This window comes from Bactrocera dorsalis, chromosome 4, assembly GCF_023373825.1.
Source record: "Bactrocera dorsalis isolate Fly_Bdor chromosome 4, ASM2337382v1, whole genome shotgun sequence".
NCBI classification, from domain to species: domain Eukaryota; kingdom Metazoa; phylum Arthropoda; class Insecta; order Diptera; family Tephritidae; genus Bactrocera; species Bactrocera dorsalis.
Window position 1 is genome coordinate 48416383 of NC_064306.1, and position 24064 is coordinate 48440446.

The 24064-nt window shown below is 38.0% G+C and overlaps 1 protein-coding gene and 1 long non-coding RNA gene across 2 annotated transcripts in view; one reads left to right on the top strand and one right to left on the bottom strand.

Moving 5' to 3' along the window:
* Positions 1-11391, bottom strand: part of LOC105233437 (probable cytosolic iron-sulfur protein assembly protein Ciao1) — a 390892-nt gene extending 379501 nt beyond the window's left edge. The window contains exon 1 of the mRNA XM_049455167.1: positions 11382-11391. The gene's annotated coding sequence lies outside the window, so the exon portion shown is untranslated. The remainder of the gene's footprint in view (positions 1-11381) is intronic.
* The window catches only part of LOC125778302 (uncharacterized), a 126003-nt gene that overhangs the window by 48780 nt on the left and 53159 nt on the right, over positions 1-24064 (top strand). The window lies entirely within an intron of this gene.

The window sequence follows — 24064 nt, forward strand, 5'->3', positions numbered from 1 at the left end:
GCGAACCATTGTTGTGCTACACGAACTGATACAGCATCGACTCCGTAAACTTCACAAATTTCATTGGTGGCTTGCGTGCCATTCTTCCTTTTTATACAAAAATTTCAAAATAGCGAATTATTCATTATGCACACTTCACTCTTTTCATGCGAATAATTGAATTTTTTTTTTTGTTAAATAAAGTTTAGAATCTTATCTTTCCAATACCATATAGTCTGACACAATGTGATTGGTACGAGTGGCATTGCAGATATACGACGGCAACGACATCTATTGACAACATACGAAAAGACTTTTTCGACTACCAATAAATTATATGCCAGCACCGTAATATAAAAGAATATTTTCAAACCACTCTGAAATCATTGATCTTTCTCCGCTTGTCAACAACTACGGCAACAATTTTAATTATATCTGAACTCACTTATGCACGTATGCAAAGTTACATACCTGAGCACGTCACGCACACGACTTTAAGCAAATTGATGGCAGAAAAAAGTGACAACCAAATATTTTCATTGGCAATTTCACAGCATGACAATTTGTTTGCGAATGCCATTTTCATTTTAAATAACAAGTGCATATAAAATCATTGAAAGATACCGGAGAGAAGACACTCGGCGTTGAAGTGCGGCAAGAAAGAGTAAACTTGTAAAAATTCGCATGAACAACGAATGTGGGGAAGCCGTTGATATGGAAGTAGGAGGGCAGCCTGATAAAGCAGTGAATTTAGTTTGTGCATAAAAGTTATTTAAGATAACAAGAGAGAAGTGTGAGAAAGCAATCAGCACTTGGAGCACTTACCAAGGCTTTCGCATACATTTTCTGAGAATAAAACGGTTCATCCACGAGATTGTTATTCTGTTACGTTAGATTAGTTTCTTTTTTCCTTTGAATTGTTATTCAGTATAATCGAATTCTATATCTACAATATTTGCCAAACGAAATAGATATGACTATATTGCTATGGCTTTATGAAAATATTACTTTCTGCAGACAGATAAATAATATAAAGTGTAGTAAAAGAAAGTGGTGATATTCTTCCGAGGCTATTTTTCCTTTTCAATGGAAGTAGTTTCTACGCATCCCGAACCCAACGCAGAACCTCGCTAGACAAGTAGTATAAACCTTTCTACACATTTACAAGTATGTACTTGCTTGCTTCAGGACCGACGCCCGCTTGCAGCCGTACCGCATTAGACTTCAGCGAACTCTTAAACCGAATATTGGCTCCGATGAAGCTTCCTCTCGTTTAGCCTCGGTCCCAGAATACACACGGGTTGGCTACCGTATCATACAAAAGGGTTCCGCACGTTTCTGGGGTGCGCGGCGAGGACACAAGAGTAGGAATTGGTTATAGTTTTGTAACTGCTTACCCGGAAGCATAACTCTACCCCTTTCACCTCGCCTTGAAATCCAAAGCAGAATCATTCTTGCCAACATGTGCTAATTTGGACTGAGCAAGCAACATCATCTGATGAGTCCGCCTTGGGATTTTCGAGAGAAAGGTTTTGAGTAATATTTATAGTCCTTTGGGCATTGGCAACCTCGAGTACCGTAGTCGATGCAATGATGAGCTTTACGATATATAATGCGACATTGACATAGTTCAGCGAAACAAGGGACAGCGAATGCCCTGGCTGGGTCATGTTGTCCGGACGGAAGAGAACAATCCAGCTTTGGAGGTTGAAAGCAGACTTTCATTCCGTTGGAGAAATCAGGTGGAGAAGGATCTGGTTGCACTGGGCATCTCGAATTGTTACCAAGTTGTCGATGGAAACTTGACTCATAACGTTCCGAAACCACCGTATTTGGCTAAATTGCGCCGTGTGACTTCTGGCTAGTCAGCCAAAAGTTAGAAACTGAAACATTCTACTAGGTCTTGAGGACTAAACTGAAAAAAAACTCTGTCAAGGACAAAAGGGAAATTTTCTATTCGAACCATTTAATTAGACACGAAAAAAATGGCCGCAGAACTGAAAGTTGACGAAGAGGAATCAAAAATCTGCGGCTGACTAGCAAAACGCGAAAATTTCTGCTTGAGAATTTGCGATTAATACTACAGGGTCCAAGTGTACATTCTTCTGTTGGATACAATCGACAAAGATTTGACAACGCGCTTTTCTAGAGATGCTTTGGATGAATTTCTACAACAATTTCTACTGAGTTTGCTACTTCCAGAAAAAGTACGTGCTTTGGAAACCAATAAAATGGAAAATCTTATTGATTTTAGATCGAAAGGCCTTTTGGATAATGACAACGTCGAGCGACTTTTGAAGTTTCAAGGTGAACTTTATCAATAAAATCAAATTTTGTTTTTATTTGGATATGTTTGATGGAATTGGCAGGAAATTGTCTACTATGAGTTGCTCTCATATGGCCACACTCTTAATTTGGGCCTACGTTATCCAGAACTGGACCGTCTAAAGGAAGCAATTGCACAGAAGAGGCTAGCTGTGATCAACAGGAGAGGCTATATGCTTCTTCAGGACAACGCCAGCCATCAAATTTCGCTGGAAGCTCCAGGAGTTGTGAAATGTTTGTGAAGTTCTTATGCATTCAACTTATAGTCCGGACTTTGAACCAAGTATTTACTACCTGCTCCTGTGTATGGCGAATGATTTTGCAGGGTGAAAAATCATCACAACAGAAGCTTGTGAAAATCGGCTCTCTCATGATTTTGCCATTAGAGACGAGAATTTCCTTCAGAGTGAAAAGGGAAAAATATTTTTTGGTCAATTTGAATGAAAAATAAACCTTTTTTGTATACTACTTCCAAAGCACACTATATTTACCGAACTACCCTCGTTAATAAGTAAATTGGCCATATAATAAAGGCACCAGCAAATTGGCCAACAACTAGCGGCCACTCGAACGCGTCGCCGCCACTGATGTAGCAACCAACTCGTTTGTGAGTAAATCAACAGAAGTTGGCAGCGAATGGCGAGCGTAAGAAAAATGTCAGTTCAATTCGTATGGCGTTGAGCGTTAACACGACAACAGCAACAACAATTGTCAGTGCAAGAACAAACAACAGAAGCAAGGTGTGTTCATACATTATCAAAAAAGAGAAAAACAAAAAAGGAAATTAAAAAAAGAAAGTTAAAAAAAGAAAGTAAAAAAGTAAATTCACCGTAACGGAAGGCAGCCACAAAAGGCAGTGGCGAAGAGGGGCAACCACGACACCATTTATGAAAATTGCAATGGCCACAGAGAAGGCAACGGCAAAAGGAGCAACACCAGTACCAGCAGCGACGGGCGAGACGGAGCTTGTGCTTTTGGCAGCGCCATGAACAAACACACTAACATCAAAAGCAATCGCCAAGTATAAGAATGTCGACAATAATGTGAACAGCAGCAGCGGCCGCCACCAACAAGCGAACGGAGCTGTGCGGCAAGTGTGGCTGCAACAACAGCACCAAACAGGCAGTTGCAAGCTGTACGACAGTCATGTTGCAACAACGACTGCAGCGACGGCGACGACGTTGACGCACTTGGCATGTCCACATAATTAATACCGGGAATTGTTGACAACAACACAATCGAGGCCGACAGGCAGGCATATGCGCAGCGGACATACACACACACCAATACATACATATACACTTCGGTATTGTAAAAACAGTTGAGTGAGGATATTTATACACACATACTTAACTACATACATACACACATATTTGCATAAGTGCATGTGAGCGCATTCCAGCAGCGGCCAGCTATGCACTTGGTCAGTGCAAGTATGTGCGCTTGCATATGTATTTGGTTGCAATGGTGCGCAGGTGCGTCGCTGTCATGGTGTGGCATGCCAAAAGCACTTTGCCACTTAATTTCTGCAACGGTTACATAACGCAAACAAACCAAGCCCATTGAGTCCGTTTGACATTGCCGTCATTTCTTGTTGTTGCTGCCGTTTTTGTGTTGTTGCCGTTGTTGTTGTTGCACTCATTATAGTTGCGCATGTTGTGCGTCGACTTGCAAAATTATTGATTAATTTTTTGTGCAATCATATTAATGAGTAAATGTGGCAGCATCGAAGGCAGTGTTGTGTTTTCCCAGGAACATGTGCACAATTAATTTTACTTTCTCGTTCGAATTTACCCAAATACTTTTGGGTTATGATTTTATTCGCAGTTGTGTTCGTAGTCATTTGACTAATTTGGTTGTTCATGGAATTAAAGTCTCAATTTTGTTATGAGGAAATTTAAAGAGTGCTTGTGGGAGAAAAGAGACGCAGAAAGAGGGTGTAGAAAATAGATCACATCACCTCTGAGATCTTCTGTTATCTCTATAGCGACAGTTTCTCATTTGAGAAACTTTACTGAAGGTTTTGTGATTGTTTCACATAGTATTGTTTGAACATCGGTCACCTCCGAGACATTTTGTGATCTCCGTAGAATCAGATAGAGAGAGAGAGAGGAGACAGAGACAGAATTGCTAGATTATTTTGCTTTTGAACAGGTTATTTCATAAGATCTTCTAAGTTCTACAACTTTGAGTTTTGGGTTATAGAACAGTCTGTAATATTCATAAACGAATACTTAGGATCAGTAAGGCCTTCTCTGAAGTAGCATGTTCGTGAGGGATACAATGAAACTTTTTCTGGTACTTGGCAAGGTACATGAACAGGTTATTGTGAAAAGGTTTGAGAAACTAACCCGTAGAAAATACACAGGATACAGCTTTTTTTTTGCTTTGATTGCAGCATATGTGACACTTTATTATTTGTCATTATTCTTTCAGAAAATTTAGGTTTCCCCAAAAAAAACCATATCCACTTAGTAACTCCGTCATGTAAAAATCAACGTCGCCATGCTTTTTACTAACCCAGGTTTCAAAATTTTTAATCAACATGTGCTTCCATCATTGCCTTTTGGGTGCTGAATCTTACAGAGATTATCATTCTTTTAGACTCTGCTATCTTTCATCCTCGCGCTCTATAGATGTTAGGGTATGCTTTTATTTTTTTTTTTTTTTTCGTACTCGCTCTTTATCTCAAGAGAGATTATTTTAGGCGGCATTATGGCTGAAATCACTCCTGCGGCCTCGTGAGACACCGTGCGGAAAGCGTTGGCAACTTTAAGTGCACTTAACCGAACAGTGCGAATGAAGAGACAGCGGCTACGCTGGCTAGGTCATGTTATCCGAATGGACGAAAACACTCCAGCTTTGTAAGTATTCGACGCAGTACCCGCCGGGGGAAGCAGAGGAATAGGAAGGCCTCCACTTCGTTGGAAGGACGAGGTGGAGAAGTATCAGGCTGAGCTTGGAATATCCAATTGGCGCCACGTAGCGAGAATAAGAAACTACCAGTTTACCAGTCCCTACTGGCAGCCATCGGGGACACATATAAAACTTCCGCACAATAACCACCACAAAAAAATGATTTTTTTTTTCATGTTATTTATATGGAAAACAGAAAATTTGAAATAGGCACCTCTTATATTAATATTAAGAGCTCATCTTTTGAATGACTTTTTTTTACCACATTTTCGAAAGTTTTGCTCCTGTTTTTCGGTTGAAAAAAAAAAGGTTGCCTCAGAATGACACACCCTAATGTACATATGTATATAAATGGTGATTACTTTTTTGCTAGAAGTATTATGAATTGAATCAAAATGTTGTATGGTTTCAACTTTTTCTTTCCTTCTGCACTCAAACGATGGATCGGTTGTGGCTGAATACACAATCACGTCACTTGTACATCCCGATTGGCATGGACGAATGTGAATATCCATAGTAGCATGGCAACCTTAACAGAAAAGTTAAAGAGCAGAGTGTTTTTAATAACAATTAAGAGTTCTGTGGCATATTACATAGTTTTTATATTACATTGGATTTAATTACTCGCACTTTAGTACAAACTGTGCCACCAAGCGAACCAACATATTTGCTCTTTAACTTAAATTCATATGGCTCGCTGCATATGGTATGCTCTCCGGTGCTTTGTATTAATTTTTCTGTGCTTTCGTGCACAACCGCCAACAATAAATATATGCTGGCTAATTACAATTTAATGAAATTTCCTAGGCAACTGCTTTCTCTGCAAATAGCTTAGTTGCAAGGACAGTAACGAGCGGCAACATACGCTTCTGAAAAGGCGCGGAAAAGCGCAGCAACAACATGCGATTTAAAATAAGCGTGACAAAAGTAATAGCCAAAGATGGGGTGAAGAAGAAAAGAAGAAGCGCGAAAAGGGGAAAGCAGAAGCGTAAAAGAGGGAAAGCGGTGGCACGGAAGCGAGCTAACATCGCTGGAAGTGTGGGAAAACAACAACTGTGCACAATTATAAATTAGTTGTATTAAAACGCTGGCTTGTTGTTCGCTTTGGTTGCCATCGTATTTGCATTATGTTGGAGTTGGCATTTACACTGCAAAGCGGTTAGCTGTAAATGAAATAATAAACACTGTATAATATTGCCGCAGCCAACAACTGAACAACCCGAGGCGAATACAAGCATTAATTAAACACCTCGACTGCGGCGTTAGATAATGAAGTTAGTGAGAGTGAGTGAGAGAGAGGAAAGAAATGTTGAGAATTGTCTAGTAGGCAAGGGGGAGTTTGTTGTGACAGCTGTTGCAACACAGCAAGTATTTATTGTTGTTGGTATTTAAACATAATTTTTAAAGTATCAAATAATAAGGATGTATCAAGGACAATGGGGTCTCAGTAAAATTATTCTTATTAAAGTATAAGCACTTGAATTCATATATTTCCAGGATATGAAAGCTTATTTTAAACCCAACTCCAGTTTAGACCAACCTGAGAAAATCCGGGGCGTAATATTTTAAATAGCGAACAAAGACTTATTTTCCTTTTCTTTGGGCTAATGATCTCTGATTTGCTTTTTATTTCGAAGCTGCCGGGGGTAAAAAAACTAGATGTTATTCTTCTTCTTTACTGTCGTAGGCACCGCTTACGCGGTTATAGCCGAGTCTACAACAGCGCGCCAGTCGTTTTTTCTTTTTCACAATCTGACTCAAATTGGAGTTTCTAAGCGAAACTAGGCCCTTCTCCACCTGGTCTTTACAACGGAGTGGAGGTCTTCCTCTACTTCTCCTGGCATGTACTGCAACAAAAAACTCTCAGACATAAAAATGTTGTCATCGTCCATGCCTCTGCTCCATATAGCAGGACGGAGATGATTAGTGACTTGCAGAGTTAGCACCTATTGGAAAGAGTAATTCTGCATTGAATTTCGAGACTGACGTTGATGTTAGTGTGAATGCTGGTTCCAAGACAGATGAAGTTATCTAAGACTTTGAAGTTATCACTATTAAAACAGTGACGTGGGAACCAAGTCGCAAGTGCGACGACTGATTGTTTGATTACAGGAGATATATTGTCTTGCCTTCGTTCACTACCACACCCGCTGCCCTTATCCCAGTCTGGAGAATACATAATCAGCAGGAGGAGCTGAACAAATCCCATCTGTATGTATGTTAAACGAACTAGTCTTTCAGTTTTTAAGAGAACGATTTGAAATTTTATACACGTTCGGATAACTATAGACTTGTTTTTATTTTTTTTTATAGTAGAAGGAAGCATCGAAAGCTGGAATGCGAAACTTTAATCCGCCTACTCTCAACTCATACCTCTCCTATGGAACCAACGGATTAAGTGTTACTTTACGTGAGAGAGAGAAAGTCTTAAGTCTCACCTATCAAACGGACTGATTGATGCCTAATATGCTGTATATGGATTCGTTTTTTCATAAGTAGAGCTGATTTTTTTTCGGACAGCTTTCCATTTACCAGAAGTGGTGTTACGTTTGTTACGTTGGGTTTGGTGGTAGGACTAGGTCTCCATGTTGTTTATGTATATACGAATGGATGTTCGGGTTAGTGTGTGGGTCCACCGTCCTTGGTTGCGGTTTGCTACCGTCGCTGCCACATCACATTGTAATGCTTTTGGTTCTCTCCTCTTCTTTGCGTCTGCCGATGGGCTATGATAGCTGGTCCAATCGCGCGAATTCGCATCCCTGGATGTCAGTGGAGGGCATGCTAGCTAGAACAACGGAAAGCACTTGTTACTCGCTTATGCACAGCGTTTATTTGATTTGAATATGCTTTTTATATCTCATGCTTGTACCCATATTCATTGCTTTTGTTCGCCAACTGGAACACACGCAGCCTCTATTGGTCATCATTCTTGACAGAGCATTGTTATATTTATACAAAAACTGACAAAGGAGCCTTTTGTATTTGAGAGGATTATATAGGGTCAGTGCAATTGAAGTTAATATTTTCTTGCTTCCTTCAGTTTTATTAAGAAATCTATGGCTATGGTCTATTACTATGGAACCGAGCAAATTAAAGCAGCGCCTATCTTTTTATTGGGTAAATGGCAGCTAAGAGTAAATATGTTATTCTCTTACAAGCGTTGGATGCCGGCCTGGTTAGGTAACTGTCCACAAGAAAGGCGGCGTGAGCGGGGCGTTGTCGTGGGGCAACTTCCAACTGGCTGCGATATCTTGTAGGACCCGATTGACTTATCGTTTGAGTCTCTTAAGGTTTCCACATAAAAACTTGGCGTTGATAGTGTGTCGAGAGGAACAAATTCATGGTGGACGATGCCTTTGTGTCAAAAAGGACAATGAGCATCGTTTTCACTTGGGGATTTGCTCATTCTTCGGTCTTCATCAGCGAACTCTTCCCAGCGCTCCAAAAAGGCCTGATGGACACCGAAAACACATTACTTCTTGCTAAAGGAACATCTGGGTAAGCCTGCTAGATCATAACAAACGTCTCAGGAGAAGATCAATCCTATTACTTTCTGGATAAACCGCATTTGTGAACCAGAAAATGTAAAAAGAAATTTTAAAGCAGAGTTACCGCTTAGTGTGAGCAATACTCTGTAAGATTAAAATATAAATATTTTTGTTGATATCCTAATTTACATTTTGTTAAATAAAAAAACTACTTCATGAAGGTCTCTTTAGAAAATATGAGTGTGAATAATATGGTATTTGGAATATAAAATATTTTTCTTTGAATCCTTTTAGGGATTAAGTTTTTTGAAATCGGTTAATTAGGTTTTGAGATAGGTTAGGCTAGATTACGAACCTAGATTGCGGGTAATGGGTTTGAGATACCTGCAAGTGGCACATGCCGTTGCTATGACGATAGCAATGATAATGCCGGATGCATTTCCACCCTGTCACCCGAAAAAAATATATATATATGTATATAGTGAGTTGAGGCATTTCCCATTAATCTTGAGAGCACTGTCAGCGAGCGCAATATAACTATTGAGATATGGAAGGTCACCCAGGCTGAAAGAGGACGTGCTCTGGCCTATTAGCTGTTTTAATGACAGCTTTTTCCAGCTGGAAAACTCTGAAATGGTCAAGAAGCTTGAACCTCCATATTAAAAAAGCTTACTGAGAGCTTTTAAGATATGACGCCTAAAAATGCTTGGTGTTATTATTTAGAATTATGTTATACTCTTTGAGATGATCGTTTATTTGTTTAACATTATTGAAACTTTTTTAATGTTGAATCCATTTTTTTTTAAATTATATTTGTTTATCTAGAAGTCTCTCATTATGCACCATTCAAACTACTTCACTAAAAAGTTGCAAAAACACACTCGAACAACGATTTTTTGGACTTTGCAGTATTGCAACACAAACTTCGCTTTTAACATTTGCAAAAAAGAGAGTGATCCACTCAAGCAAAGAGCGATGAGCAGCGTGAAACTTTCGCTCATTATCGGCAGCGTCGAGCGCTGACAGGTAAATCCCGCTAGATACTACACTTTTGCCATGACATCAAAACTTTTCTTCGATAGCATCACAGTTTCTCGCCGTTATCTCTTGCATTTCACAGTCACACTTGACTGAAGCGAATATTTTTTGACACTTTTGCGTGATTTATGTCACTTTAAGCTGCCAACAAGTGAGTTACAAGGCTTCGGATGCAGCAAACTTTGCAAAAGTCATAGCGGCACAACAACAACAACAAGAACTGCAATCACATTTGCTAAACTTACATTAATATCTTGAGATTTTATAGCGCTCTTCTTCGCTAACGCCTCGCCTGCTCACTCGTCACATGCAGTGTCATGGCGTATACGTAACTTTAAGTGCACTCACTTCACACACTCACACAGACGCACACACACATACTGCTGTGCATTGTAATGGAAAGATGCGCAACCGTAACAGCGTTTCACAGCCATTCATAGTTTGCTGAGCACGAAAGTAAGCAGCAAAGCAAAATAATTGTATTTGTGTGAAAATTGAATTGTGCGAGAATTCCAAAGTGCAGCAGAGAGTGAATGATACAAAATTGTGTGAGTAACAGTAGCTGAAGTAAAGGTAACGTTTGTAACAAGTCTTTTGCAATTTTTTGTGAAAATACAAAATATTTAGTAACAAAATAAAAGCAAAACCAAAAATAGGTAATATAAAAACAATAAATGTATCAGTAACAATAGAATGGATAACATACATAGAGGCTTAGTGATCCCTGCTATCACTAAAAATCATATATAAGAGTTTTCTAGATTTTTCAATCGATGGCCAACAATTTTTTCTATCAAAAAAGTAGTTTTCTCAGCCACATTTAAATTGCACTAAAATTTCTATTGCCTCTGTTACTTTCAAGCGAGTTAGTGTGCGAAGTGTTTGTTTGTTTTCCCATTATCCTTTGACCAACCTGAAAAATATATATTTTGTTTAATTATGCGCACTACTAAGGCAAAGTATGGTATTCTCACTTCTTACAACAACATGTGAGTCTACTGACCCACAACATTTACCTCCTCCAACTCTATTCTATTTCGACTACCGACTCAACGCCTGCACTTAACCTTACCAGGCCGAAGTAATTTTATTTACACACACACTTGCTTCTCATTCTTGTGGGCTGTTCGTGTTCGCACTTCATTGCCACGTTAGTTGCTTGAGGCAGGCGCCCACCACAACAATAAAACAACAGAGGAAGAGTATTTAAAGCATAAATATAACAATGTGCATGTGTGTGTGTATGAAGCGGCTCATAGTTGACCGTTGTTATCTCTCCGGCCTCAGGCTCTGGCTATGCTTCATGATTTCCTTTATTTTAATGCTTTATTCGGCTTTTTATTTGTTGCTTCACACCCCTTTTTGCCATGTTTTTTGTTACGCTATTATTTGGTATAAATTTAGCTTTTTCCTGCCGTAGCTGTTGCTGTTACTTAATTTACGTTCATTTACATAATTTAAGCATGAATTTGTTATGTGGTGCTTTATTTTATGTTGCATCCTGAGTTCGATGATTTGTGTGCTTCGGAGTGTATTTTTGTGCCGAGTTGTATTCATTAACGGTAAACCCGAGAACTAAATAATAATTGAGATAAGCAAATATGCTATACTTTTTGTGGAAGTTTTTTCTCTTACTTAATTGTTTAGTGGAGAACTAGGAGGCAGGATTAATGTGTAAATTGGAATTTTTGTGGAGATGAAATCTTTTGTGGGCTATTCACTTTAATTGATCGCTGAAATAAGAATATTGCAGTTTATTAAATCAAAAACTGGTTGAAAATAGAAACCGCTTCAAATATTTTTATAGAAAATAGTTATAACTTGATCACATGGATGGAACTATGGCTTATTACAGGACATGGAGATAAGCCAGTGAGAAGTTTATAAAAATAATTAAATCAGGTTTGAGTTCAGTTTAAATTGAACTATTTTATGGCCAAGTAGGTACATTTGCAAGGGGAGTCAGTAGTCGTAGTGTTAAAAATTGAAAAAAATCGATATCCTTTTTAGAAGCATATCAACATGAAGCACAAATAACATTTCTTGCTATAGTTTTTTTTACCTTAGATTATTTAAAATCCTCTTAAGCTTTTAATAATAGATCTCTATTAAATGAGTAACAAGTGTATTGTATTGTGGACTGAATCATTGTGAAGACTAATGATTGAGGTAATATAATAAGTCAAGAAGGAAGAGTTGACTTGTTTTCACCTCAGATACAGATTCTGCAGATGGCATCTGGTAGGCTTCCCATCCTTACTACTTAGACGCTAATAAGGTAATGACCCGTTAAAAGCCTCAAAAAGTAGGGAGAGGCTAGCCTTACTGAGTGGAAAGAGATTACTAGACAAGCCCCGATGGATGCCCAGCGTTGGCCAATCTTCCGCGAAGCTCAGCTTTCTAGTACGACACGGAAGCACTGACCGGCTCCCATTTTAATGATATCGGTTCTAAGGTGACTTTTCTTGCTAGCTCATCAGGTTTAAAGTTTTCTGCGATTCCGCTATGGCCTTATCAGAAAGACACTTGATGCCATTGATAGCGAGGTTAGGCACTCTTTGACCAGTCCTTAACGCACTGTTTATCAGTTCAATACCAGTATATCTGCTCTTCTATCTGAGTTGATGGTTACTTCTCTAAAGAAGGCTTCTACCTCGGTTAGGAAGACACTGCAATAGTCAGGACGTATGAAGCTGGAGTTGATAGATAGTTTCTTACTAGGTAGAGAAGGAGCCGTAAGAGTTCGGTTTGGCGACTCCATGATCCAAGTGATCCGGTATGAAGTTAAAGTGAGTGAGGATTTCAGAGTGTTCTTTTAGACTATTTATAAAGCCAGACTCTGTGAAGCTGATGACAACTTTCGCAGACATACACCTTCCAACTACCCAAAATTAGTACTGCTCGTGAAATGGAGACTCTTAATAACTTATATGGTTATTTCCACTTGGACATCATAGAAAATGCATATTTCTTTCCAATTTTTTTTTTTTTTTGGAAAAGCCATTATATTTAATATATAAATGAAAAATGTATTATACTTTTACAGAATGTACGAGTATAATAAGTATTGTAGTAATCGGCTATTAATTTTGAAAAAAATTTGGATTACCTTGATTCCGTGGATCTCCTAGAGGCCCTCCAAAGAAAGGTGCCAGGCTGGTAGGAAGATTTTTCTGTTTAAAATTATTTAAAATTCAAAAAACAAAAAAACTATTATTATGATAGAGGAAATAAGTTAATGGTCGAAGGTCTAGTCAAAATTTTGATAATTGCAAAATGGCGATGTTTCGAAAAATATTAGTTTTTTGTTGAAAAAATCTATATCGAGTGGCCTTAAAAACGAAAGTATTAAGACATTATTCCTTTGATCAATATCTGACAAATATTTCGAAGAAATTTGGGTTGAAAATTTTAATATGATCGGTTCAGCAGTTTTCTCATAGGTTCTGGAAACAGTATTGCGATAAAAATGTGTTCAAAGTCTTGGGAGTCGTTTGTACTAAGTAAAAACCTTTTTCGAAGTCGAGCATATCTCCAAAACTATTTGCCTGATCAATGTCAAATTTTCGGAAAATATTATATGCCAAAATATATATATAATATATGGTAAAAAATTGGTATTTTGAAATGCACTAGTGATATACGAGGGCTGTCCGATAAATAACCGACCTAACCATGATGCACGCGACTTTTTCAAAATTTTTTTTTTTTTCTACATAGTCTCCTTGTAACTCCACACACTTCTACCAGCGATGCTCCCATCTCTGCAACCCTTCCAAATAGTACATGGCGTCTTTGTCTGCAAAATACGAGTTCACGAAAGAGATTGCCTCCTCATTTGACGAAAATCTCTGGCCGCCGAACGCAGTTTTAAGTTGAGGAAACAAAAAAAAGTCGCTTGGTGCTAGATCCGGTGAATAAGGTGGATGGTCAAGCAGTTCGAACCGCAATTCGTGGATTTTCGCCATGGCGACTGTTGAGGTGTGAGATGGTGCGTTGTCTTGGTGGAACAAGACTTTCTTTTTTTGCAAATGTGGCCGATTTTTCGAAATTTCTTCCTTTAGCTTGTCCAATAATGATGCGTAGTATGCCCCTGTTATAGTTTTTCCTTTTTCAAGATAGTCGATAAAAATAATTCCATGGCTGTCCTAAAAAACACTCGCCATCACTTTCCCAGCCGAATACACAGCTTTAGGTTTTTTTGGGACTGGTTCCCCCTTTTCAATCCACTGTTTAGATTGGTTTTTTATTTCGGGCGTATAATGATGAATCAAAGTTTCGTCTACAGTTATCAATCGGCGCCAAAAACGGGTTTTATTGCCTCTAAACTGAGCCAACAGAGCGCTGGAAATGTTCATGCGCGCACGTTTGTGTTCTAGCGTAAGCAAACGCGGCACCCAACACGCGGACAGCTTTCTCATGCCCAAATCTTGGTTTAATATGTGACAAACAGTTTCTTTTGACATCTTCATAATCTCAGCTATTTCCCTAACTTTAATCCGGCGGTCGTCTAGTACCAAGTGATGCACTTTAGCGATGTTATCGTTAGTGGTTACAGTTTTTGGACGCCCAGGACGTTCATCATCTTCCAAGCTCCTGCGACCACGTTTAAATTCAGCTGCCCAAAATTTTACGGTGGTAAACGATGGTGCAGAGTCACCATACACAGAGTCCAACTCATTTTTGATTTGTGAAGGCGTATTGCCTTTCAAAAATAAAAATTTAATTACAGCTCGATATTCAATTTTTTCCATTTTGGGGAAATCACCGAAATAGACTCACAAAAACGACTGTCAACAGATAATTGCGCAAGATAAATTTCTGAAATTTTGGCGAGTAGCTATTATAATATGTACAATTTGAAGTAGAAACTTTTTTTTCAGATGTGCCGCTAGCTTCACGTTGAGGTCGGTTATTTATCGGACAGCCCTCGTAATCCTTTACGCTTTGTCTTTGACATTAAGGGAGTCCTTTCAGGATTCACTATAAGCTTAATATCGACTGAGAAAAGACGACCACTACTATTTAAGGCCCTTCTGAAATTTAAATCTTGGCCCTTGTATCTTCGATTTGCAGCTAATGTGACAGTAATATTGAAGTATATGAAAGCCATTTTAGGTTGTCAAACTTATTCCACGATTTTTTTATTATTTTTCGGTCTAGTTTTTCTCTTTGGTTATTAACTGAAACAATTTTATTGGAAGAAATAAAAAAGGTCTTTCTTTTCATCCAATTTTTACATACTTTTACCAGTAGAAATGCCTTAGCTATTAATAAATAGTGTGTTTTAGAGATCCAGACATTCTCAAAAAAATATCTTATAAACCAGTTTCCAAATTAAACTTTTACTTTTGCAAATCGAGGTAAATGCTCATAAACCAACGACAATGAACAAGCTGAAAACTAAGCGACTAAGCCGAAAGGACGCAGGATACGATGTCAGGTCTCCATAAAAAAAGTCTCTGTGGCAACTTTCCGAAATTCTTGTAAATACTGAATGCTTTAAAATTTTCTAATATTTTGGTTGTGTTTTACACTCTTTTATATTTTATTTGAAATACAATATCTATACCTCAAACAAAATAAACCTCTAGAGGAATACTCCTTCGTTATCAGCATTTATTATGCTTCACCCAAGCTCTTCTTCTTCTTCCCTGTCATACGAACAGCATCATGAACTTCAACTTCGACTTCGACTTCAACTTCCAACAAGTTGGTCAGTGCAAAAATAGCGTTGGTGGCGTGGTCAAGAGCTGAGTGCAGCTTAGCTCACCTCCACGACCACAACGCAATGCAATAAACTTGGTCGTCTTAGCACCTTCGTACTTTTTTGCATTTTATATGCTGACACTTGCCTTGCTGATGGTTTCACACCATTTTGTTGTCGTCACTGCTGTTGTTGTTATTATTGTTATTGCTAATACGATTTGCAGTGCTCGTATATATGTGAGAGAGAGAGTAGAGTGTGAAATGTGATTATTGTGGCAGTTTTGTGTATATTAGCTTTGATTGTTGTTGTTTTAATACCCTATACAGAGGGTTTTAAGTTTGCTGCGAAGTTTGCAACAGCCAGAAGAGGTCTTACAGAGTATATACTCATATATATAAATGTTCAGCGAGTGGCTAAGCCTATTTAGCCATGTCCGTCTACTCGCCCGTCTTTATATATGTGAATTAGTCAGTCAGTTTTTGAGATATCGTTCGGAAAATTTTCACAAGTTCTTTTCTCTCCAAGATGTTGCACATTTATCGGAATCGCTCTTATCAAATTACTATATCATATAGCTGTCATACAAACTGAACGATCGGAATCAAGTTCATTTATAGAAAATTTCTTCATTTTAGGAGATATCGTCATGAAATTTGGTATGGATAATTATTTAAGACAATAGTGTAACTTTCCAAGAAATTGGTTATATCGGATTACTATAACGTATAGCTGCCATACAAACTGAACGATCGGAATCAAGTTCTAGTACAGAAAACTTCGTCATTTGAGAAGAAATCGAGACGAAATTTCGCATGGAACATTTTGTAAGGCAATATTGCAATCTTCGAAAAAATTGTTCAGATCGGACCACTATAGCATATAGCTGCCATACAAACTGACCAATCAAAATCAATTTTTAGTAAAGAAAACTTCTTCATTTGGGAAGGTATCGTCACAAAATTCGGTGTGAATCATTATCTAAGACAATATTGCAATCTTTGAAAAAACTGTTTAGATCAGGCCACTATAACATATAGCTTCCATGCAAACTGAACGATCAAAATCAAATTATTGCATGAAAACCTTGTATTTGTGAAGGGTATTAAAGCTTCGGTCCAACCGAAATTAATGTTTTTCTTGTCCTTGTTCTTGTTTATTTTCTTGTTATTGTTGTTGTTACTCCGGTTGTTGCTGTTATTGCTGTTCCGACTGTCTGTTTGACTGTGGCCAGTGCGATTGCGGCTATAAAGTATTAAAAAGGATGTATATAAAAAACAACAACACCACACCACAACAGTAGTAACAACAACAACAACAACAACCCATGCGAACCAACAGTGCGCATTCTAGTGCTTGCGTATTTTAGAAATTAAACCATTTATCTTTGGTTTTTATTCGTTTTTAGTTGCTTCTTTTATTATTGCCATCGCAATGTCCCTGGGTGTTATTGCGCTCCATTATATGTAAGTATTTGCTGGTGTTGCACAACTTGCCACTCACATTACTTACGCAGCTGCCGTTGGTGCCACCAGCTTTAATTTGCTTATTTTTCGCCAAGCATAAAAGTAATTTGAACTTATTTAGTCATTAAAAAGGATAAGTAAGGATAAGATAATTACGTAAATTAGCAGCAACACTGTACATTTGCTACAGTGCTGTGCTGCTGTTGTCGCCTGGCATTCGCCACAATATTTGTGTGCACTTTAAAATCCATTTTTGCTTAACTAAATACAGTGTGGAACAGTCGGTGCAAAATGTGTGGGTACAAATTAAATTTACAGCGTAGCTTGCAGTTTCTTTTTAATCCTTCAATTACAAATGGGTGTGTGTGTATACGTTTGTGTTGTTGTGTAGATTCGTAAGCTACAGCTCCTCTTATTTGCTGACTTTCACATCTCATGCTCGCTCTGTGGGTGTGGACATGTTGTTTGCAGTGCGAAATCATTATTTTTAATTACACTGTTGCCAGTAGCTGCTTTGATTATGAAGCAGTTAGTTGGTTGACAAGTCGACAGAGTTGAGGCGATCGTCATTCGGTTGGAAAATAAGTGTGCTGTAGTGACAGTAAACATACCTTGTGTAATTATTTGAGGATATCTGGTTTAGTCCGACTTTTTCATTTAATTTTTGTTGTAGAAAGAGTTATTTATAATTAAAACCCCTACACTCATACTACGCACTTATTACAATTATTTAACTTGGTTTTTGGTATGAATAGTAGTTTATTTTTTCAAAGAATTTTTTCATTAATAGTGAATCTTATAACCTTTCACAAAATTGTTGTATATGGTATGAGAATCCATCCTATATTAGAATCACTTTCAATTCACTATGAAATGCCGAACACTTTGTAATATTCAAGGTTAGGTTAGGTCAGATTTGATTAGATTAGGTTCGTTGGTTGATTCCGCAAAATGAACGGAAAATACATTTAGCCTATTATATGCAGTCCTTTGTCAGGTTCCATAAAATAGTTAGCAAATATTTGCTGAAGTACCCCTCTTGTCAGACAAAATCTTGATTTTGTGCGTTTAGTTTGCATGGCAGCTATATGTATAATAAAGTAGTGCGATATCACCAGCTCTGATAAATTACCACCTCTTTGGAGAGGAAAGTACATGAGCAAAATTTCATAGCGATATCTAAAAAAATCAGCGACTAGTTTTTGTACTAATAATTCTTTTAAAGTATGCCATCTTATGGTCAAAAATTTCCCAAATCCAATCAAAACTTTACGTTCTTAGGTACCGAAAATGTGGACCTTAGTGTCTATAGTTGACTGATGACCGAAAATATCGGTCAATGTATGGGATGAAAATAGTAACTCTGTCTATCTAACTGGGTTGGATCGTGTACATACTTCACTGAGCGCTCATATGCCTAATACAGGGTAGGCCATTTAAAGTTGACCCATTTGTTTCTAAAAAAAAAGAACAAAAGAAAACAATGTTTTTTGTTCATTTCAAAAATAATTTATTTTGGTCCAAGGGGATTTGTTTCAGCTAATATTTAAAAATTAGATCGCGTAAATGGGCACCTTTAGCTTTGACAGCTAAATGCACTCTTTTTTCGACATTTTCCATGACTTTGGCCAATGTTTCGGATGATATGGCGGCTGTTTCACGTCGAATGTTGGCTTTCAGTTGAGCTAAGGTCTTTGGCTTATTAGCGTATACCTTGGATTTCAAATAACCCCACAAATAAAAGTCTGGTGGCGTCCAAATTTGGTGATCTCCGGTGGCCAGTCAACATCACCATTTTTCGATATCAATCGCCCGGGGAAAAATGGTCGCAATAAATTGATTGTTGGTCGAGCTGTATGGCATGTAGCCCCGTCCTGTTGAAACCAGAAGTTATCCATGTCATTTTCGCGAATAATGGGTATCACAAAATCCGTTATCATGGCTCGATAACGCTCACCATTGACTGTTGTCGTGGCTCCATCATCGTCTTCGAAAAAATACGGTCCGATGATCATATTCGCGCAAACACCGCACCAAACTGTTACTTTTTGGTCGTAAAGAGGCTGTTCTTCAATTAATTGAGGATTTTCGGTGGCATAAAATCATTAATTGTGTTCTTAACTGGAGCACTTTTCGCTTTATTTTTTTTTGCGAAACGCACGTTGAGTTAACACAATTGAAAAGTTATTTTGAATATAAAGCTGAACAATTTCAGCGCGTTCTTTTGGAGTGTACTGTTCCATGGTATAAATTGTCTTCGAATGACGCTTCTAACGCGGTATGACATTAGCCGATTTGTCAGCGCTGTTAAAAGTTACAGCGTTGCCAGATGGGTCAACTTTAAATGGCCTACCCTGTATAAAGATTTTTGAACTTCCGGGTGACTTTATGCTACATATATCGGCCAATGTTTGATTAATTAATATCACAATGTTCCAAAAGCCGCCAAACTCTACTACTAAATATTTTAAATTGTATAGGGTGGGCCATATAAAATTATAAATTTCGAAGATAGGGTGTAAAAGATTGAGTGTAGTGTTTGCTGTATGGCACGTAGCGCCGTCCTGCTGGAACCAAATGTTGTCCTAGTTTTCTTCTTCATTTTGCTTGAAGAAAAATTCGGTTAACATTGCGCGATATCGCTCACCATTCCTTCCTTCTTCATTTTCGAAGAAAAATGGGCCGATGATTCTACCAGACCAAAATCCGCACCATACAGTGATTCGTGCTGGATGCATCGGCTTTTCGACGATTACGTGCGGGTTTTCTGTGCCCCAAATGCGACAATTCTGCTTGTTAACGTAACCATCGAGGTGGAAATGAGCCTCGTCCAAAAAAATTATTTTTCGGTAAAATTGACCACCCTCGGTCAAACGATCTTCTGCCCAATCTGCGAACTGCAGAATAGTCAATAGCGACCCATTTCGGAAATTTTAGACATTTTACTGAATATCTGTCACTTTCCGAATGGTATTTGACGCTTCCAATATCAAAATATAGATAATTCAAATTTAAAACGTTAGATGGCCCACCCTTTATATTACCCAAACTTCCATATACTACATTTACATGATGTTTGTTTTACTAACAAACCTTAAGTCGAATATGTCGGTCAGCGTATAAGTTATATATAGTGTATGTTTATATAAAATTTCTAGGATTCCGATCGTCTGGTTGTGTGGTTTTGCAGCTTAAAGTTTTTCAGTGGTTTTGACTTATGCAAGTTGCAAGTATATATTGTTCGGTTGAACCCGAACTTAGCCCTTCCTTACCTGTTTTGTTTCATATTTTATTCACCGTAAACAAGCTCTCTTTGTTATATTTAAAAAAATTATTTTGTGAAACTTTCATATTTATGTATACATACATTGTACACATTACAAACAATAATAACGGGTGATTTTTTTGAGGTTAGGATTTTCAGGCATTAGTATTTGACAGATCACGTGGGATTTCAGACATGGTGTCAAAGAGAAAGATGCTCAGTATGCTTTGACATTTCATCATGAATAGACTTACTAACGAGCAACGCTTGCAAATCATTGAATTTTATTCCCAAAATCAGTGTTCGGTTCGAAATGTGTTTCGCGCGCGTGTTTTGTTCAGCGCTGAGGCTCATTTCTGGTTGAATGGCTACGTAAATAAGCAAAATTGCCGCATTTGGGGTGAAGAGCAACCAGAAGCCGTTCAAGAAATGCCCATGCATCCCGAAAAAATGCACTGTTTGGTGTGTTTTTTGTACGCTGGAGGAATCATTGGAAACCACCCGCGTTTTTTTTTATTTTTTCAAAGATGCTGTTGGACGCAACGTTACGGTGAATGGCGATCGCTATCGTTCGATGCTAACAAACTTTTTGTTGCCAAAAAATGGAAGAACTGAACTTGGTTGACATGTGGGTTTCAACAAGATGGCGCTACATGCCACACAGCTCGCGATTCTATGGCCATTTTGAGGGAAAATGTCGGACAACAATTCATCTCAAGAACTGGACCCGTAAGTTGGCCACCAAAGGATCAATCGCGATTTAACCGCCTTTAGACTATTTTTTGTGGGGCTACGTCAAGTCTAAAAGTCTACAGAAATAAGACCAGCAACTATTCCAGCTGTGGAAGACAACATTTCCGAAGAAATAGGGCTATTCCCGGCGAAATGCATCGAAAAAGTTGCCACCAAAATTGGACTTTCGAAATCGGAACCACCTAAGACGCAAGCCGCGGTCAACATTTAATTGAAATTATCTTCAAAAAAGTAATGTCATGAACCAATCTAACGTTTCAAATAAAGAACCGATGAGATTTTGCAAATTTTATGCGTTTTTTTAAAAAAAAAAGTTATCAAGCTCTTAAAAAATCACCCTTTACAATTTGGTCAATAATGTGTCCAGTCACCACCGGCGTCGATAATTGCCTGGCATCTCCGAGGCATATTTTCTACTAATTTTACGGCGTATTCTAGTGGCAAGGATCTCCAGATCCGACGAATTTCGTAAGACAACTGCTTCCAAGTGTATGTGCGTCTTCACCGAAGATTCTGTTTAATATATGAGCACACCATTTTCAAATAGGGTTTGCCATCGGCGGACTGCGACGGTACAAACGATGCCAGATTGAGTTTGTCCACAGATGTACAGAGCTTGCTGCTGGTGTTTAGCGATCGTTGTCCTCCGGCAAGAATCCAATCTTAATTTTTCTATGATCGAACCATCGTTTTGGCCAGATAGCAGTAAAGTCTTTTTGTAGATTTTTATCATTGATCGGCATTATGTTGTCAGTAAAGAAGTACAAAAAGTCGCATCCCTGCTTGAGAAAGCAGCCACAAAGATGCACCTTTATTCCGTGTTTTAGGGTCTTCCGCTGAACAAGGACCCATTGGTGGAAGTCGACCCAGGCCTCTTCCCGTGCGAACAGAACGTTCCCATATAGAACATTCATCAGTAAAAATTACATTTTCAAAATTTTAACCAATATTCTCATCCGCCCAAGCGAGACGCTTTTTCACAACTTTTTCAGTCAACAGAAGCTTTTTCATTTTGTTGCGCCATTGCAGATCATGAATATGAAAAAGAGTTCGGATAGTTGCGTTAGGATAAAAAGTATCTAAACCTTTGCCATTAATTTTGCTTGTCTTTGCCGCAGTGTTAAAGCAGGATTCCGCGAAAATAGATTCACTATTCTTTTTTCATCTTTTTTGTTCACTTTTCCCATCGAACTACGTTCTGGTAAATCTTCGACATTTTTAGCCACTATATATCGCTGTACCCACTTCTTCGCTTTCGACTTTCTCATATACATATTTAGCAGCCACTGATTGCGACATTTGGGACCTTTCGGGTAGATGCAAAGGAACACAGCCTCGTACCGCGACTTATACTTAGCACTCATGGCGTTTAACGTGACTCTCTTTCAAAAGATCAACGACAACTGAACCTTTGCTGACAGTGTATCAAGGACAAAGCTTCCCTCTATTGGCTCGCGAAGGAGTTACAGCGAAATCTTTCATTAACTGTCGGTAAAGTCGACCACGCTCTTACTTAACAGACTGTATATACATATATTAAGATATCGTTGATTTTTTCTATTAAAACATTCCTTTGCAAATTTTCAGCTGCAAGTTATATATCAAGTATATTGAGCATTCTTGCAAGTGCCGCATAAATTCTGTGCTGCTCATACGCCATGCCTTCCAATAATTGTGTATGTTTTCCAATACTCTGTTACTTTATTTTATTCATTTTTATAGCTATGAAGAAGCGTATTTTGATTTATGTGATTAAAGAATTTTAATCGCCTGTTCCTATCTATACTCAATAAAGTTGGGCACCTCGATTTTAACATGCACTCATTTTACGAACACACGTTGAAAGTGTAGTAAAATACTTAGATAAGGCTCTACGGTAGGTAGCATTTTCTCGTGAAAAATATTTAAATACTCAGTAAAGTCCAAAAACAAAAGCTTTATATCCACTTTATTTTTTCACTCCTTTTCTTGAATAGAGTGTTCTGTTGGCTTTCTTTAGGGTGTTCAAGAGGAGCCTATTTAGAAATTTTTTAAAGAAATTTAACGACTGATTCAATGAATTTTTTTAAATCGACTGATTCTGAGTCTTATTTATTTTCCGGACAAACACTTGTATATTTAGCGATGACGGTACGCATAGGACTATATGCTGATGATTACCTCGCACGGTGAATATGCTCAAGACTGGCCGTTTAAATGCTGGTTTTCCACCAGTAATACTGTAATTCCAATTAATGTATCGAAAAGTAGACACAATTTTGTACAAAAGGGTTACATTATTCTTATAAAATAGTTCTAAATCGATCCCGCATCTACACAGATATTTAATAAAATCCTTGTTTACTTTTGGGTCCGGAACATAAATTATTTACTGCACAAACTGTTTTTAAAACCACTGTGACGTAAATTCCAAAGTAAAAATGAGTACCCAGTAATTGTAAATAAAACGCAAAATATTATACATTATTCATCAATATTTATTTTGTTGCATTCAAAGTAATCTCCACCAGATTCTTTCGGCCATCGAAAAAACACATTTTTTTTTTTTGGTTTCGACTCGTTTTTTCCCTCCAATTTCGATGGATTCTGATTTATTTGCATGCCAACGTCATAAAAATATACTCTCAATGCACAATCAAGCAGGCCCAAAAAGGACTGGTTACGGAACTATTTTTGAAAAGAAACGCAAAGGCTGCTTTATCTGGACGAGCCCCATCAAAGTATTCCCAATGAACTCGCGGAAGATTTCGTGATCTCTTGCTATGTCTCTATAACACTTAGAAGGCGATTTTCAAGCACCGTATCTTTCACTCTTTTGATATTTTTCACAGTTGAAGAGGACAAAGGTCGTCCAGAATGAGGGATGTCGTCAAACGATTTTTTAATAAAACTGAATTCCAATTAAAACTCTTTAACTTTCGCAATGATTCCGCACGCGAAATTTGTTTTAGAAACGACATTATTTGAAAGAAAATCTTTCTTCGAAATTTGTATCCATTGTAAGAATCGCAAAGCGCTACTGAGGTGTACCGACTTAAGCAACTGCTGTAAAACAAAAATACTTGCACAGATCGCGCTCAAGTATTTAAAGACCCACCACTTAGCAAAATAAAGCCAATAAGGTTGG